The sequence below is a fragment of the Canis lupus genome, unplaced genomic scaffold (genome assembly GCF_003254725.2).
Source record: "Canis lupus dingo isolate Sandy unplaced genomic scaffold, ASM325472v2 SANDYSCAFF114, whole genome shotgun sequence".
NCBI classification, from domain to species: Eukaryota; Metazoa; Chordata; class Mammalia; order Carnivora; family Canidae; genus Canis; species Canis lupus.
This window is the reverse complement of record NW_026019495.1, coordinates 238,631-254,372: the sequence shown is the minus strand read 5'-3', so window position 1 is coordinate 254,372 and position 15,742 is coordinate 238,631. Positions and strand designations below refer to the sequence as shown.

General features: G+C 48.2%; 1 long non-coding RNA gene across 2 annotated transcripts in view; it reads right to left on the bottom strand.

Moving 5' to 3' along the window:
* Window positions 1-15,742, bottom strand: part of LOC125754770 (uncharacterized) — a 147,611-nt gene that overhangs the window by 14,826 nt on the left and 117,043 nt on the right. Inside the window, exons 1-3 of one of the 2 annotated variants that reach the window (XR_007409587.1) lie at window positions 6,377-6,485; window positions 4,268-5,407; window positions 2,529-2,665 (exon numbers count right to left, since the gene is read on the bottom strand). This is a non-coding gene — a long non-coding RNA (uncharacterized LOC125754770). Of the gene's footprint in view, window positions 1-2,528; window positions 2,666-4,267; window positions 5,408-6,376; window positions 6,486-15,742 lie in introns of those variants that run through there. The other variant, XR_007409586.1, reaches the window with a different exon arrangement.

Genomic DNA, 15,742 nt, shown 5'->3' with positions numbered 1-15,742 from the left:
TGGGGTCTTCTGTCCGCACGGACGCATCCCCATATTTCCCAACATCTACACCGGGGGTCCTGAGGACATCAGTGTCCGGTTGTGTGGACGTGGCCCCACGTCCTCCCGAAGCATCACCACAGGTTCTGAGGTGGCCGAGGCTCCTGTCACTGTGGATGCGGCCCCCAGCTTCCAGAAGCCTCAACTTATGTCCTGAGGGGCCCATTAGCTCCTGCCAGAGTGAACGCAGCACCACATCTTTCAGAAGCCTCCCCGCGTGTCCTGAGGTGGCCCAGGGGCTCCTGTCAGCGTGGATGCGGACCCACATCTTACTGAAGCCTCCCCGCGGGTCCTGAGGCAGCCCAGGGGCTCGGGTCAGGGTGGATGTGGGCCCACATCTTCCTGAAGCCTCACCATGTGTCCTGAGGAGACCGGGGCTCCTGTCATCATGAACGCTGCCCAGTATCCCCCTGAAGACTCCCCGCAGATTCTGAGGAAGCTGTGGCTCATCAGCGTGGACGTGTCCCCACGTCTTACTCAGGCCTCCCCAGCACAGGCTTGCTCCTGTTAGTGCAGGCAGACGAGGCCTACTGCACATGCGTGCCCTCTGGGTGGTGCCTGGGCTCAGGCGCCCCCTGCGGGATGCTCAGGCGCTGCAGGAGGCTGTGCAGGAGGCAGAGTGCCCATCCCCAGGCCCACCTCTGCCTCCTTCCAGGCTCCAGCTGTGGCCTGTTATCTCCGGAAACGTCTGACTGAAAAGGAGCCCAACACCCAGCTTCCCCAAAAATACTTAAGGAGAAGGAATTGGAGCCCAAAAAGCGAAATGAAATGTGGACCAGACTTTTACCACGTCCTGTAAAACTCACTCAACCCTCTTCCACTGTGGGCGGGACAACGGGCTGGTGCAGCCGCCCTGGAAACAGTGTGGAGGCTCCTCAGGAAGTTACAAATAGAGCCGCCCTGCGACCAGCAGGTGTACAGCCTGGAGCTCACTCTGAAGATACAGATGCAGTGAGACGTGGGACAACTGCACCCCAATTTCCACAGCAGCCGTGTCCACAGTAGCCACACTTGGGAGGAGCCTCGGTGCCCTCTGCCAGATGATGGATAAAGAGGATGGGAGATAGATGATGGTCATAGAGAGAGGAATGGTACTCAGCTATCAAAGAGAAGGAAATCTTGCCATTTGCAATGACGTGGATAGAACTAGAAGGATCATCCTAAGTGTAATAGGTCAGTCGGAAAAGAGAATGACCGTGTGGTGTCATTCATAGCTGGAATTAAAGAAGCAAAGCAGATGAACATCTGTGAAGGGAAGGAAAAACAAATAAGATGAAAACAGATGCAGGAAATACAGACTCTTAATTAAAGGAAACAAACTGGGGATCCCTGGGTGGCGCAGCAATTTGGCGCCTGCCTTTGGCTCAGGGCGCGATCCTGGAGACCCGGGATCGAATCCCACATCGGGCTCCCGGTGCATGGAGCCTGCTTCTCTCTCTGCCTGTGTCTCTGTCTGCTCCCCCCCTCTCTCTGTGCGTGTGTGTCTATGGTAAATAAATAAATAAGTAATTTAAAAAAAATAAAGGAAACAAACTGAGTGTCGCTGCTAGGCGGGGACGGGGGAGGGGATAACATGGGACCAGCATGAAGGAGGGCACGTGATGTCACGAGTACTGCGGTTATCTCCAACTGTTTAATCCCTGAATTCTTCCTCTGAAAGTATAATACACTATACGTTAATTAATTGGGTTTAAATTAAATTAAGTTAAAAAAATCTGTTGTATCAGAACACGTTTCCTACTGGACTCTCTGTTCTGTTCCTTCACCTTATGCTGGGACCAACCACATGGGTGTGGTTTGTTAAGTAGGCGTCAGGCCTCGTCCATGGACCAGCCCAGGGCGAGAACTCACGACCCTGAGATCAGGACCGAGGTGAGGTCAGGAGTCGGATGCTTAACTGATGGAGCCAGGAGGGGTCCTGAGGAAAACACTGCTTTATCCTGTGTCTCTGTGACATCGTTTGAAATAGGAAAGTGCTGTGTCCCACTCTGTCCTGCTTTTCCAATACTGATTTGCTCTCCGGGGTCATTTGTGGGGGCGGATGGATGTTATGGGTTTTTTTTCCTATTTATAGGATGTGCCACCATGATTTGACAGGAATGACATTTAAATTGAGGGTGGCTTTAGGAACTGCGGACATTTTCACACGATGAGGCTCCCAACCCACGAGCCCAGGACGGCCTCCCAAAGCCTGGTATGGCTAAGTGCACAAGTCTTGTGCTCCTTTGGTTCAGTCTCATTTATTCTCTGTGATGCTCCTGAGAAGGGAGTCACGTCCGTCATTTCCTTCCTGAGGGCTCATTGTCAGGACACAGCAAGCCCCACAATAGAATAAAAACTGAGCCCAGACCAACGGCAGGAAGCCTCTATTAGAACAGATCTCAATGCCCTTGAAGGCCCCATATCAAAATGTAAACCGAACTTGAGGAATTGCTCCAGCCCTTTGGGAGTTCCCCGAGACCAGCCCTTAAAACTAAGCTAAAACCCACCTCGGGGTCCAAGTCCCTGCTCCGCTCTGTCGGGTATACTTGGACACAAGCTCGAGCTTGTAAATAAACCCTCGTGTGTTTGCATCAGTGTCAGCTTCTCGGTGGTTTCTCAGATTCGCAATCTTGGGCACAACAGTCTGAGATAAAAAAAAAAAACCAAAAGAAGCTCGGATGCAGGTAGAGTGAACGCAGGGTTCTGAGAGCAGCGGCCGAGACCCGGGGGCTTGGGGGCTCTTCTCTGGAGGCCCCAGCAGACAGGGGGGTGCGATGCTCAGCCCCAGAGCCAGAGGACCTAGCATCCCCACCCGCATCCCGCCCATCAGGGCCGGGTCTCAGGGAGCAGCCCAGCGCTGCCCGCTTGAGCCCAGAGACGCTGACGCCCACCCCGCCTCTGACCCTCGCAGGATCAACTCCTAGGCAGATGTGCACCTGACAATCAGCACCACCGCCCATTCCCAGACCCCACACAGACTATTTGCTGCCGCCAAGTTGTTGGACCACAGAGGCTGCAGAGCTTCAGCTCTGCCTGGAAAGTAGGGTCTAGATTCCTTTGTACACTGTGCTCTTTTTAATTTATTTTCTTTGATTCTTTTTTATTAATTGCCTTATTTTAATTTTTTGTATGTACCTTATATATTTCTTTTTTTACTTTCATGGTACTTTAATTGTTTTTCATATTTTGGGATTTAGAATCTTTTAACAAGCAGGCTAAAATAATCTGTTTTTTTTGGGGAGGGCAGTTGTTATTGTTTTTCTTGATTTTTCTTTTTCTTTCTTCTTTCTTTTTTGGAAAAAATAATGAGATTGAGAAATTCTCCTCCATAAAATAACATGAAGTAGTACTCACAGCCAGGAAGTTCATCAATAAACATATATGATGTCTAACTACAGTTTAAAGCAATGATTATAAAGATAGCAGCTGGGCTGGAAAAAGAGCACAGAAGCAAACTAGAGAATCCCTTACTGTAGAAATAAAAGAACTTAAATCAAGTCAGTCCAACGTTAAAAATTCTATAACTGAGATGTAGTCCCAAGTGGAAGTCTTCAAAACAAGAAAGGTTATGGACCAAAGAGGCAGACTTAGGGAGTTCAGCCACTTATTAAAACTATAACATTCATATCATAGGAGACTCAGAAGATGAAGAGAGAGAAAAGGTGGACCTTGATCAGCCATTAGCAACGACAAATACCCACCATGTACTTCAAGGTGGATGGAACTGGAAGGTATTATGCTGAGTGAAGTAAGACAATCAGAGAAGGACAAACATTGTATGTTCTCATTCATTTGGGGAATATAGGTAATAGTGAAAGGGAATATAAGGGAAGGGAGTAGAAATGTGTGGGAAATGTCAGAAAGGGAGGCAGAACATAAAGTCTTCTAACTCTGGAAATGAACTAGGGGTGATTGAATGGGAGGAGGGCAGGGGTGAGGATGAATGGGTGACGGGCACTAAGGGGGGCACTAGACGGGATGGGAACTGGGTGTCATTCTATATTTGGCAAATTGAACACCAATAAAAAATAAATTTATTATTAAAAAAAAGAAAGAGTGGAACCTGGGTGGCTGAGTTAGTTAAGCTTCTGCCTTAGGCTCAGATCATGATCCAGGTCCCAAGGCAGGCTCCATGTTCAGCATGGGACCTGTCACCCTCTCCCTCTACCCCTCTCGCTCATGCTTTTTCTCCTCTCTCTCTCTCATATAAATAAATAACATCTTTGAAAAAAAAAATCAAACAAACCTAGAGGGAAGAGAAATCTCCCAGGTAGAAGAATTTCAAAGAATTTGTGCAGACATTCCACCGTCAAGTTCATGAGGATACCTTCCCACTCTTATGTGTGCAATACACGTGGTAACTTCCTTCTAAAAAATATATTATGAAATACCTAAAATAATAATGATAATACACGAATAATAATAAAAATAACAAAAATTAATCAGTTTACTACGGAGAAAGCTGACAAACACTACCTTAGCAAGATGATCAGATCGATACCACGACTGATAAATCATGTGATAGTATCTATCCTTTATATGATATAATAAAAATGGCAGTATATCTCTGTATATAATCCACAAAAACAGTTCAATCATGAGATAAACGACAGACATGTCCCAACTGAGGGAAGTTTTTCAAAATACTCTCCTTCTCAAAGTGTTCTAGTTCAACAACAACAAGGAAAGCCTGAAAGACTGTCAAAATCCAGAGGAGCCTAAGAAAAAATGAGGACAAATGGAATGTAATACGAGGGATGGTAACTTAGCAAAAACTAAGGAAATCTGAATAAAGTATGGTCTTTGGTTAATGCGACTATTTTAATATTGATTCATTAGCTCATATTTGTACTGTACTAATATAAGATATCAATAATTGGAGAAATAGAGTGCCAGTGCATGTGAATGCACTATACTATCTTCTCAATTTCCCTATAAATATTTGTTTTTTTCCTAATAAATAAGATTTATTTTGAAAATTGACTTAAATGAATCAGGCTCCAAGTGTGAAGACATTTTAAGAATAGTTGAATTAACTTTTGCCTTATTCTTAAAGAGTTCCTTTGATGGAAACAAAGTAAGAATTTTAGATCAGAAGGAAAGAAAAACACTTATGAACACGTATAATGCATCCTCAACCTGAAAAGCAGGAACGGATAATAAATAGCAAAAATCAGATAAAAATAATTCTAGTATAATAGACACCATATTGCAAGTGCATTTAAAATTAGCAATGGGGGATCCCTGGGTGGCATAGCGGTTTGGCGCCTGCTTTCGGCCCAGGGCACAATCCTGGAGACCCGGGATCGAGTCCCACGTCGGGCTCCCGGTGTATGGAGCCTGCTTCTCCCTCTGCCTGTGTCTCTGCCTCTCTCTCTCTCTGTGACTATCATAAATAAATAAAAGAAAAAAAATAAAAAAATAAAATTAGCAATGCATAACATTTATTTCCTTGACATTTGTCTTCCAAAGAGTTCACAGTGTTTCAGTGTCAGTTGAAATAGGGGAAGATACTCAGGGAAGAATCCTTCACATAATAATAGGACCATTGGTAATAATGTCTCTCAGTTCATTCCAAATCCATAAAGATGCATTTCCTGATGAGTGACTGAACTGTGAAGAAAGAGATGAGAAACCCTTCCCTCTGAATTACTTGTGTCAGAATATTTTAACCATAGTACTACAGATAGTAGTAAATTATCCTTATTAACAGGAAATACATCTCAGATTGGAATCTGAGCAATCAGATGTGCAGAGATAAAACTCTATGACTTGCTCCTCAACTTTTAAAGACAAAGGAGAGCTTTTCTATGTACAAAGTCAGTTGTCAAGATAGCCTCAGGGAATAAGATTCTGCAGCTTCGAATCCCGCTGCACAGCTGGGACTACCGTGCTCCAGGTCTTCCTGATCCCAAATCACTGGGCCTGTTGCCCAACACAGGATGCCATGCTGAGGTTATTTGCAATTGCTCTCTTAGGAGCTCCAGGGAAGGGGGAAGGAGCTAGATAGGTGGGACAGGAAGCAAGGAGGCTGAGAAAATTCAGGCCATTCCAATTTAAATTCAGCATTAGCACACGCCCAGCAAACCCAGGCCCCTGTGAAGAAGAGCTGAAATTTACATTGCTTCAGTTACAGGAAAAAAAAAAAAACAAAAGTTTACAGCTTAATGTCCTAGAAAGCCCCACAATTGAATCAAAACTAAGCCCATGCCAAGGGCTGGAACCGTCTATTAGAATGAGAGCAGAGCTCAATACGCTTGAAGGCCCCGTATCAAAATGTCAACAGAAATTGAGGAATTGCTCCAGCCCTCTGTAGGACCCCAAGACAAGCCATTAAAACTAAGCTAAAACCCACCTCGGGGTCCAAGTCTCTGCTCCGCTGTGTTGGGAGTACTTGGACGCAAGCTCGAGTTTGGAAATCAACCCTTGTGTGTTCGCATTGGTGTCAGATACTTAGTGGTTTCTCGGATTCGCAATCTTGGGCACAACACTCCCATGTTCCATGCCACCTTGGCTGAACCCCTATCCCCTCCCACGCAGGGTGAAACTCAGTCACCTCCCTGCCTACAACAGCTGGGCACAAGCCGTCACACAGGTCCCACTGGCACGGTGGGCACTCCCGTCATCCCTGGACTTCCCAAGGAAGGAAGGAGGTTTCCACAGGACACACTCCCATTGTGGCCCCAGGGCACCCTGCCCAGCATGGCAGCTCGTGACAGGTCAGGGTCTGTATCCCTGGCGCCTGTTCCTCCTCCCTGGTTTTCCCACAGGAAATGAAGGAGGATGCCCTTTTCTTCTCCAGGGACATCACGGAAGTAGACCTGGACGTCAACAGGACGTTGGGCAGCCACATCATGTTTTAGGACTGCTAGGGGGTCGGGTGAGGCTGCTTGTACAGGGGGCTTTTGGGCTCCGGGGGCTTCTGGGTAGGGAAAACAGGGCCTCTGTGCCAGGGGGAGCAACGGCAGCCAACAACACACTGCTCAATGGTAGGGTGATTGGGATGACCCCCGTGCCCACCCCCCGGGCCTCAGGGATGAGTGGCCAGTAGGATGATGGGGCCTCCAGGGGTTGCCATGGGAGCTGAACACCAAAAGGGATAGGGACGGCCCCATGAGAAGCAGGGGATGGGGTGGGGGATGTGGGGGGCAGGGACCGGAACTGGGGGCAGGCAGCATGGCCGCGACTGGAGCAGGACACACATCGATCCCATGAGGGTTGGATGGGTCAGAGTGACACCCACTCTCGGTACTTTATATATTTCTAAATTCTATGCATTTAATTTGAGACAATTTGCAATTTGAAAGCATACACATTATGATGACCCCCAGATAATGCCCCCGGTCCAGCCAGACACCTGCACTGACCACACCTGCCCCAGGGAAAGGTGTCACAACAAACCCCAGACTGGGGTCGCCTTTAACTGTAGAAGTCTCCTTCTGCATCTTAGGGGAAGGAGGTACCTTTGTCTGCAGGCTCCCCACGACATCCCCCTCATTCCCCACTCCTACTCCACCCCCCTACATCATCATTCCCAATGGCATCCCACCTACACCATCCCCCTCACACCCACACAGCCCCACGCAAACCCAACCCACACTATACCCCAACACCATCCCCCTACACCATCCCCCACACTCCACAACAATCATACCCCTGCCCCCACACCATCCACCCCCACACCATTTACCCCCAGCAAGGACCAGGTGCAGGTGCCCCCTGTGGGACATGCTCAGCCTCCCGGCATTTCTCTGCATACCCTGATCCCATCAGAAGCCCGGGTGTCTCAAAGAGTACCCAGGGGTTGCAGAGAGGAGGAAAGACAGGGAGCCCCTGACAGGGTGGGTGCAGGTGAGTGGTTCAAAAGATGCACCGTGCCCTGCCTCTGCCCACTGTCCCTCCTGGAGGGCGGCACACCCTGCACAGGACACCAGCCCCTAACCCATAGGGACCTGGGCTGACCTGGCCCCGGGCTCTGTGGGGGCTGAGTTGATTTGAGCCCCTCCAGGCCCAACACAAAGACTAATGGGATCCAGCCCCCCATGGCCCTGGCCAGCCCTGGATTCTGGCCCCAGGCTGAGCGAGCCCTCTCACAGCTGGAATGGCCACTTAGGCCCTGGGTGTACCCCCACAGATCCAGGTCACTGACCTAGGGCGCCCTTTGGATCCTGGGACACCCCAGGGTGGGGAGAGCAGGAGTAGGCCGGTGGGCCCCACCCGCACCAACACCAGGAGGCAGGCTGCTCCAGGTGCTGGGGCCACTGAGAGCCCAAGGCCGGGGTCCTGCTGCCCTGCAGGGACCCAGTGCAGGAGCCCATGAGCTGCAGGTCCAGGTCAGCTCTGCTGTCCTCAGAACCGTCTCTCAGGCTGAAACCTCAGGACATATGCCCCCACCCCGATTCCACACATGCTCCCAGGTGGGGGACTCCAGCACCCGCCCCCAACCCGTGTCATTCTTTCCCTCCCCTAAAGGACAGAAATCTCTCCCTCCCCAGGGGAAGTTCAGAATCGGCATGCAGTTTTGGGGGACACAAAGCAGGGTTACATTGTTATGAGCTCATTTCCGATTAGGGTGTGCACAGCGGCCTGACTATGGTGGGGGCAGCACCTTAAGCCATAAGCAGGTCATGTGGGGGTCATCCTGGAGGTGGCAGGTGTAGCATAAAATGGAAACAGTCCTGCTCTGCTTGTCCAGGGGTAGGAGATTTTTGTTAAATTTCCTGGGTCCCACACTTGCAGCTCACGCACCTGGGCCACCCTCACCAGGTGGACTCAGCATGCACAACTTGTGGTGCGGGATCTCTCACACCAGCATGTGGAGGGCACCCTCCTTGCCCGAGTGAGTAGGGGCTGGGTGAGCATGGGGCTCAGCCTGAAGGCCAGGTAGCACAGGAGACCGAGGAACCCAACCCCGTCCCCACCCCAACTCCCACACACAGGCAGCCCCTGGGCTCCCCGCCATGTGCACCCAGCACCTCAGGAGCTCCCCGCATGGCGGCCCCGAGTTTGGCTCCCTGCTGGAGAGGCATCGGGGAGAAGAGAAGCAGCCGCCATTGGCGGGTCACACTTCCGGACATGAGAATGTGGCTGAGCTGGTCCTTTCAGCTCAGCTGCCCCTCCAGTGGAATGTCACTGCACAAGCGAGCACCGGGTCGGCCAGGAGTGCCAGACTAGCCGCCCAGTACCAGCACCAGAAATGATATTGTGCCAACCATTTCGGCATCAGGGTGACCCAGCCAGAGGATCCGATAGCTGCATGTGATAGCTGCATGTGATAGACACACACACACCCCAAAACCAACAAAAGTCAGAATCCCCCCAATTTTGTCAAACAGCTTCCGGATGATTCCATACACGACGCTGTGGTCCCCAATAGGATACATGGAAGGCGGTATAAAGCATGACTGCAGAGGTGCGGGAGGTACGGAGATGTGACTGCTGGGTTTCAACAAGGAGCGCAGAGGGTCAGGAAGGGGGGGCCAATCCTAGGAAAGGATACCAGATTGCTGTGAATGCTACGGATGGTGAAATCTGTCCTCCTCCATTTCAGCTTCTGGTTTTCCTCCTAAATGCCATTTTCCTCAATCATAATAGCAAAAATTTATTTTATGTTTTTAAATTTCTTTTAATTGGAGTCCAATTTGTATGAATTCTTTCTTCAGCAATGGTGTCATTCAGGATAGAAGGAGAGAGAAAGATTGTCCCAGAGAAGCAAAATATAAAGGAGTTCAGGACCACTTAACCAGTCCAATAAGGAATTTAAAGAGAGACTGTTCTAGTGGGTGAAAAAAAGAGACCAAAAGAACAAAGACTACAAAGGACCAGAGAACGTCACCAAAAACACCAACTCTACCGGTAACACAAAGGCAATAAGTTCATATCTTTCAATAATCACTCTGAATGCTGATAGACAAAATGCTCCAATCAAATGATAGAGGGTATCTGAGTGGCTTAAAAAGCAGGATCCGGGATGTCTGGGTGGCACAGGGGTTGAGCCTCTGCCTTTGACTCAGGGTGTGATCCTGGAATCTGGGATCCAGTCCCATATTGGGCTCCTGGTGGGGAGCCTGCTTCTCTCTCTGCCTAATTTTCTGCCTCTCTCTCTCTCTCTCTCTCTCTCGCTCATAAATAAAATCGTTATTAAAAAAACCAGATCCATCGGTATGCTGCCTACAAGATGCTCACGTTAGACCTATAGACACCGGGAGATTGAAAGTAGGGCATGGAAAACCATCTATAAAAGGAATGGATATCAGGGGATCCATGGGTGGCGCAGCGGTTTGGTGCCTGTCTTGGCCCAGGGCGCGATCCTGGAGACCCGGGATCGAATCCCACATCGGGCTCCCAGTGCATGGAGCCTGCTTCTCCTTCTGCCTATGTCTCTGCTTCTCTCTCTTTCTCTCTCTGTGAATATCATAAATAAATAAAAAAATTTAAAAAAAAGTAATGGATATCAAAAGAAAGCTGGAAGACCCATACTTATATCAGACTAACTAGATTTGAAACCAAACCCTGGGAGACACCTGGTGGCTCAGTGGTTGAGCATCTGCCTTCAGATCAGGGGGTGATCCTGGAATCCAAGGATCGAGTCCCACATCGGCCTCCCTTTCGGGAGCCTGCCTGTCCTTCTGCCTATCTTTCTGCCTCTTCTTCTCTGTGTATCTCTCATGAATAAATAAATAAAATATTTACATTTCAATAAAGAAAGAACAAAGACTGTAAAAAGCGATGAAGAAGGGCATTATTTCATAATTTAAAAGACCCTCTATCAAGATCAAAAAACTAAATATTTATGCTGCCAACATGGGAGTACCTAAATATAGAAACCAATTAACAACAAACGTACAGAAACTCACTGATGATAATACAATGATAGGGGATTTTAACAACCACTTATGGCAATGGACCGATCGTCCATAGAGAAAATCAACAAGGGAAAAATAGCCTTGACACACTGGACCACAGTCACACAACAGATAGAGTCTGAACATTTCAACCTAAAGCAGAATACACATTCCTTTCAAGTGCACATGGGACATTCTCCAGAACAGATCATATCATGGTCCACAAATCAGCCCTCAACAGGTACAACAGGTACAAGAAGGTTGATAGCACATCCTGTACATTTTCAGACCACGACGCTATGAAAATCGAAGTCGACAGTAAGAAAAAATTTGGACATAGCAAAAATACGTGGAGATTATGAACATCCTACTAGAGAATGAATGGAGCAACCAGGAAATTAGAGAGGAAATTTAAAACAAATGAAAATGAAAACATGTTTCTCCAAACCTCTGGGATGTAGCAAAGGCAGTCCTAAGAGGGAAGTACATAGCAATACAGGCCTACCTCAAGAAACAAGAAGTCTCCAATGCACAGCCTAACCCTACACCTTAAGGAGCTGGAAAAGGAATAGCAAACAATGCCTAAAGGCTATAGAAGAGGGGAAAAAATGAAAGCAGAAATAAACAATACAGAAACAACAAAGCAGTAGAATGAAATAACAAAACAAAGGGACGGTTCTTCAAAACAATTAAGAAAATGGATCAAGCCCTAGCCACCCTTATCAACAGGAAAAGAGAAATGACCTAAATAAATAAAACCACAAATGAGAGAAGAGAGATCACAATCAACACCAGAAAAATTAGACAATTATAAGGGAATACTATGAAAGCTTATACGCGGGATCCCTGGGTGGCGCAGCGGTTTGGCGCCTGCCTTTGGCCCAGGGCGCGATCCTGGAGACCCGGGATGGAATCCCATATCGGGCTCCTGGTGCATGGAGCCTGCTTCTCTCTCTGCCTGTGTCTCTGCCTCTCTCTCTCTCTCTGTGTGTGTGACTATCAAAAATAAATAAAAATTAAAAAAAAAAAGAAAGCTTATACGTTAACATACTGGGAGACCTGGAGGAAATGGACAAATGCCTAGAAATGTGCAAATGAGTAAAACTGAAATAGGAAGAAATAGAAAATGTGAACAGACCCATAACTAGCAAAGGAATTGAATCAGCAATGCACCTGGGTGCCTCATTGGTTGAGCATCGGCTTTGGCTCAAGTCATGATCCCGGGGTCCTTGGGAATCAAGTCCCACAACAGGCTCCCCGCATGGAGCCTCAATTTCCCTCTGCCTATACCTCTGCCTCTCTGTGTCTCTCACGAATACATAAATATAATCTTTAAAAAAGAAAAAAGGTGAAAAGATGAGAAAGGACCCAAATAAAATCACAAATGAGAAAAGAGAAATAACAACCAACACTAGAGAAACACAAAGGATTATAAGAGAACATTATGAAAAATTATATGCCAGCAACCTAGAACCTGGAAGAAATAGATCAATTCCTAGAAATATTTAACACAGCAAAAATGAAAAAGGAAGAAATAAGAAATTTGAACAGACAGATAACCAGCAAAGAAATTGAATCAGCAATCAAGGGTCTCCCAACAGGAGACGCTTAGAACAATAGATCAGAATGGAAATCCGAAACAAGATACAAACCTGTAACTCTATGATTCATTAATCGACAACAAGGCAGGAAGGAATATCCAAAGGCAGAAAAACAGTCTCATCAACAAACCCTAACCCTGAGCCCAGGATAAGAACAAATGGTGTTGGGAAAACCAGGCAGCCACATGCAAAAGAATGAAACTGGACCACTTTCTTACACCATATATATAAAAAATGAATTCAAAATGGATGAAAGACCTAAAAGTGAGACCTGAAACCATACAAAGAAGAAAAGATAGGCAGCAACGTCTTTGACATTGGCCATTGGATCTTCTTTCTAGATATGCCTCTGAGGTGAGGGAAACAAAAGCAAAAATACTATTGGGACTTCATCAAATTGAAAAGCTTCCACAAAGTGAAGGAAACAACCAAAGCTAAAAGGCAACAAACAAAATGAGAGGTGATATTTGTAAACAATACATCCAATAAAGAGTTAGTATGCAAAATACATAAAGCAAATATAAATCTCAGCATCCTAAACACAAATTATACAACTGCAGATGGGCAGAAGAAATGAATGTACTTTGTCTCTGACAAGACATCCAGATGGCCACCAGACACACGGAAAGACACTCAGCGTCACCCATCATCAGGGAAATGCAAACCAAAACCACAATGAGATGTCACCTGACATCTGACAGCTGCCAGAATGGCTAAAATTAACAACACAAGAAACTATAGGTGTTGGTGAGGCTATGGAGAAGGGGGATCCCCCTTACACTCCTGGTGGGCATGTGAAAATGTACAGCCACTGTGGAAAACAGTGTGGAGCGTCCTCGAAAATTTAAAAATAGGGGATCCCTGGTGGCGCAGCGGTTTGTCTCCTGCTTTTGGCCCAGTGCATGAACTTGGAGACCCAGGATCGAAACCCACATCGGGATCCAGGGACTCCTGTCAGGGTGATGCAGGCCCAGGGGCTCCTATCAGGGTGATTCAGGATTATGCGGGCCCAATGGCTGCTGTCAGGGTGATACGGGCCCTCATCTTTCTGAAGCCTCCCCGAGGGTCCTGAGGTGGCCCAGGGGCTCCTGTCAGCATGGATGCGGGCCCACAATTTCCTGAAGCCTCCCCGTGGGTCCTGAGATGGCCCAGGGGCTCCTGTCCGGGTGGATTCTGCCCCAAATCTTCCTGAAGCCTCACCGCGGGTCCTGAGGAAACCGGGACTCCTATCAGCATCAACACCACCCAATGTCCCCCTGAAGACTGCCCGCGGGTCCTGAGGAGGCTGCAGCTCACCAGGGTGGACCCATACCCACGTCCTCCTCAGGCCTCCCCAGCAGAGGCAGGCTCCTTTTAGTGCAGACAGAGGAGGCCGACTGGGCATGCGCGCCTCCTGTGTGGGGCCTGGGCTCGGGAGCCCCCTGCGGGATGCTCAGGCACTGCAGGAGGCCCTGCAGGAGGCAGCGGGGGCTCCAGGGGCCGCACCTGCCTCCTCCCAGGCTCCAGCTATGGCCTGTTAGTTTTGGAAACGTCTCACTGAAACGGAGCCCAACACCCGGCTTCCCCAGAAATACTTAAGGACAAGGAATTGGTGCCCACAGGACACGAAATGAAATGTGGACCAGACTTTTACCACGTTCTGCAAAATTCACTCAACCCTTTCCACTGTGGGAGGGACTGCAGGCTGGTGCAGCTGCCCTGGAAACAGTGTGGAGGCTCCTCAGGAAGTTACAAATAGAGCCGCCCTGCGACCAGCAGGTGCAGGACCTGGAGCTCAATCCGAAGATATAAATGCAGTGAGACTCAGGACACCTGCACCCCAATGTCCACAGCTGCCGGGTCCACAGTAGACACATTGTGGGAGGAGCATCAGTGCCGTCTGGCAGATGGTGGATAAAGAGGATGGGAGATAGATAATGGTCATAGAGAGAGGAATGGAATGAAACTATCAAAGAGAAGGAAATCTTGCCATTTGCAATGACGTGGATAGTACTAGAGGGATCATGTTAATTGAAATAAGTCAGTCGGGAAAGAGAATGACCGGGTGGAGTCATTCATACGTGGAATTAAAGAAGCAAACCAGATGAACATCTGGAAGGAAAAACAAGATGAAAACAGATGTAGGAAATACAGACTCTTAATGATAGGAAACAAACTGAGGGTCGCTGGAGGGGAGGGGAGGGGGGAGAGGATAACAGGCGACCGGCATGAAGAAGGGCACGTGATGTCACGAGGACTGCTGTTATCTCCAACTGGTGAATCCCTGAATTCTTCCTCTGAAAGTATAATACATTATACGTTAATTAATTGGGTTAAATTAAATTAAGATAAAAAATCAGTTGTATCAGAATACATTTCCATCTGGACTCTCTGTTTTGCTCTTTCAGCTTATGCCGGGACCACCCCCCGAGGGTCTGGTTTGTTTAAGTAGGCGCCACACCTAGTCCATGGCCCAGGCCAGGGCTAGAACTCACGACCCCTGAGATCAGGACCAGAGGAGAGGTCAGGAGTCGGATGCTTAACCGACGGAGCCAGCCGGGGGCCTGAGAACCACACTGCTTTATCCTGTGTCTCTGTGACATCCTTTGAAATAGGAAAGTGCTGCATCCTGCTCTGTCCTGCTTCTCCAATACTGAGGTATTTGTGGGGGCGGATGGATGTTAGGGAGTTTTGTCCTATTTCTAAGATCTGCCACCATGATTTTGATAGGAATGACATTGAAACTGAGGGTGGCTTCAGGAACTGCGGATATTTTCACAAGATGGGGCTCCCACCCCACGAGCCCAGGACGGCCTCCCAGAGCCTGGTATGGCTCAGTGCACAAGTGTTGTGCTCCTTTGGTTCAGTCTCATTATTTATTTTCCTTGATGCTCCTGAGAAGGGAGTCACGTCCTTCATTTCCTTCCTGCGTGCTCATTGTCAGGACACAGCAAGGCTACTCTGCTCTGTAGCGTCAGTTTGGGTCCCGTGACTTTACTGAACTCACTCCTTAGTTCTAACAGGTTTTGGTGGAGGCTCTCGGGTTTCCTGTTTCTAGTACATGTCTTCAGCATATAGCGACAGTGTGACGTCCCTCTTCCAGATGTGGAACCTTTGTGTTTACAGCTTAATGTCCTAGAAAGCCCAGCAATTGAATAAAAACAGAGCCCAGGCCAAGGGCAGGAAGCCCCTATTAGAATGAGAACAGAGCTCAATGCCCAAGAAGTCCCCATATCAAAATGTAAACAGGACTTGAGGAATTGCTCCAGCCCTTCTGGAGGTCCCCGAGACCAGCCC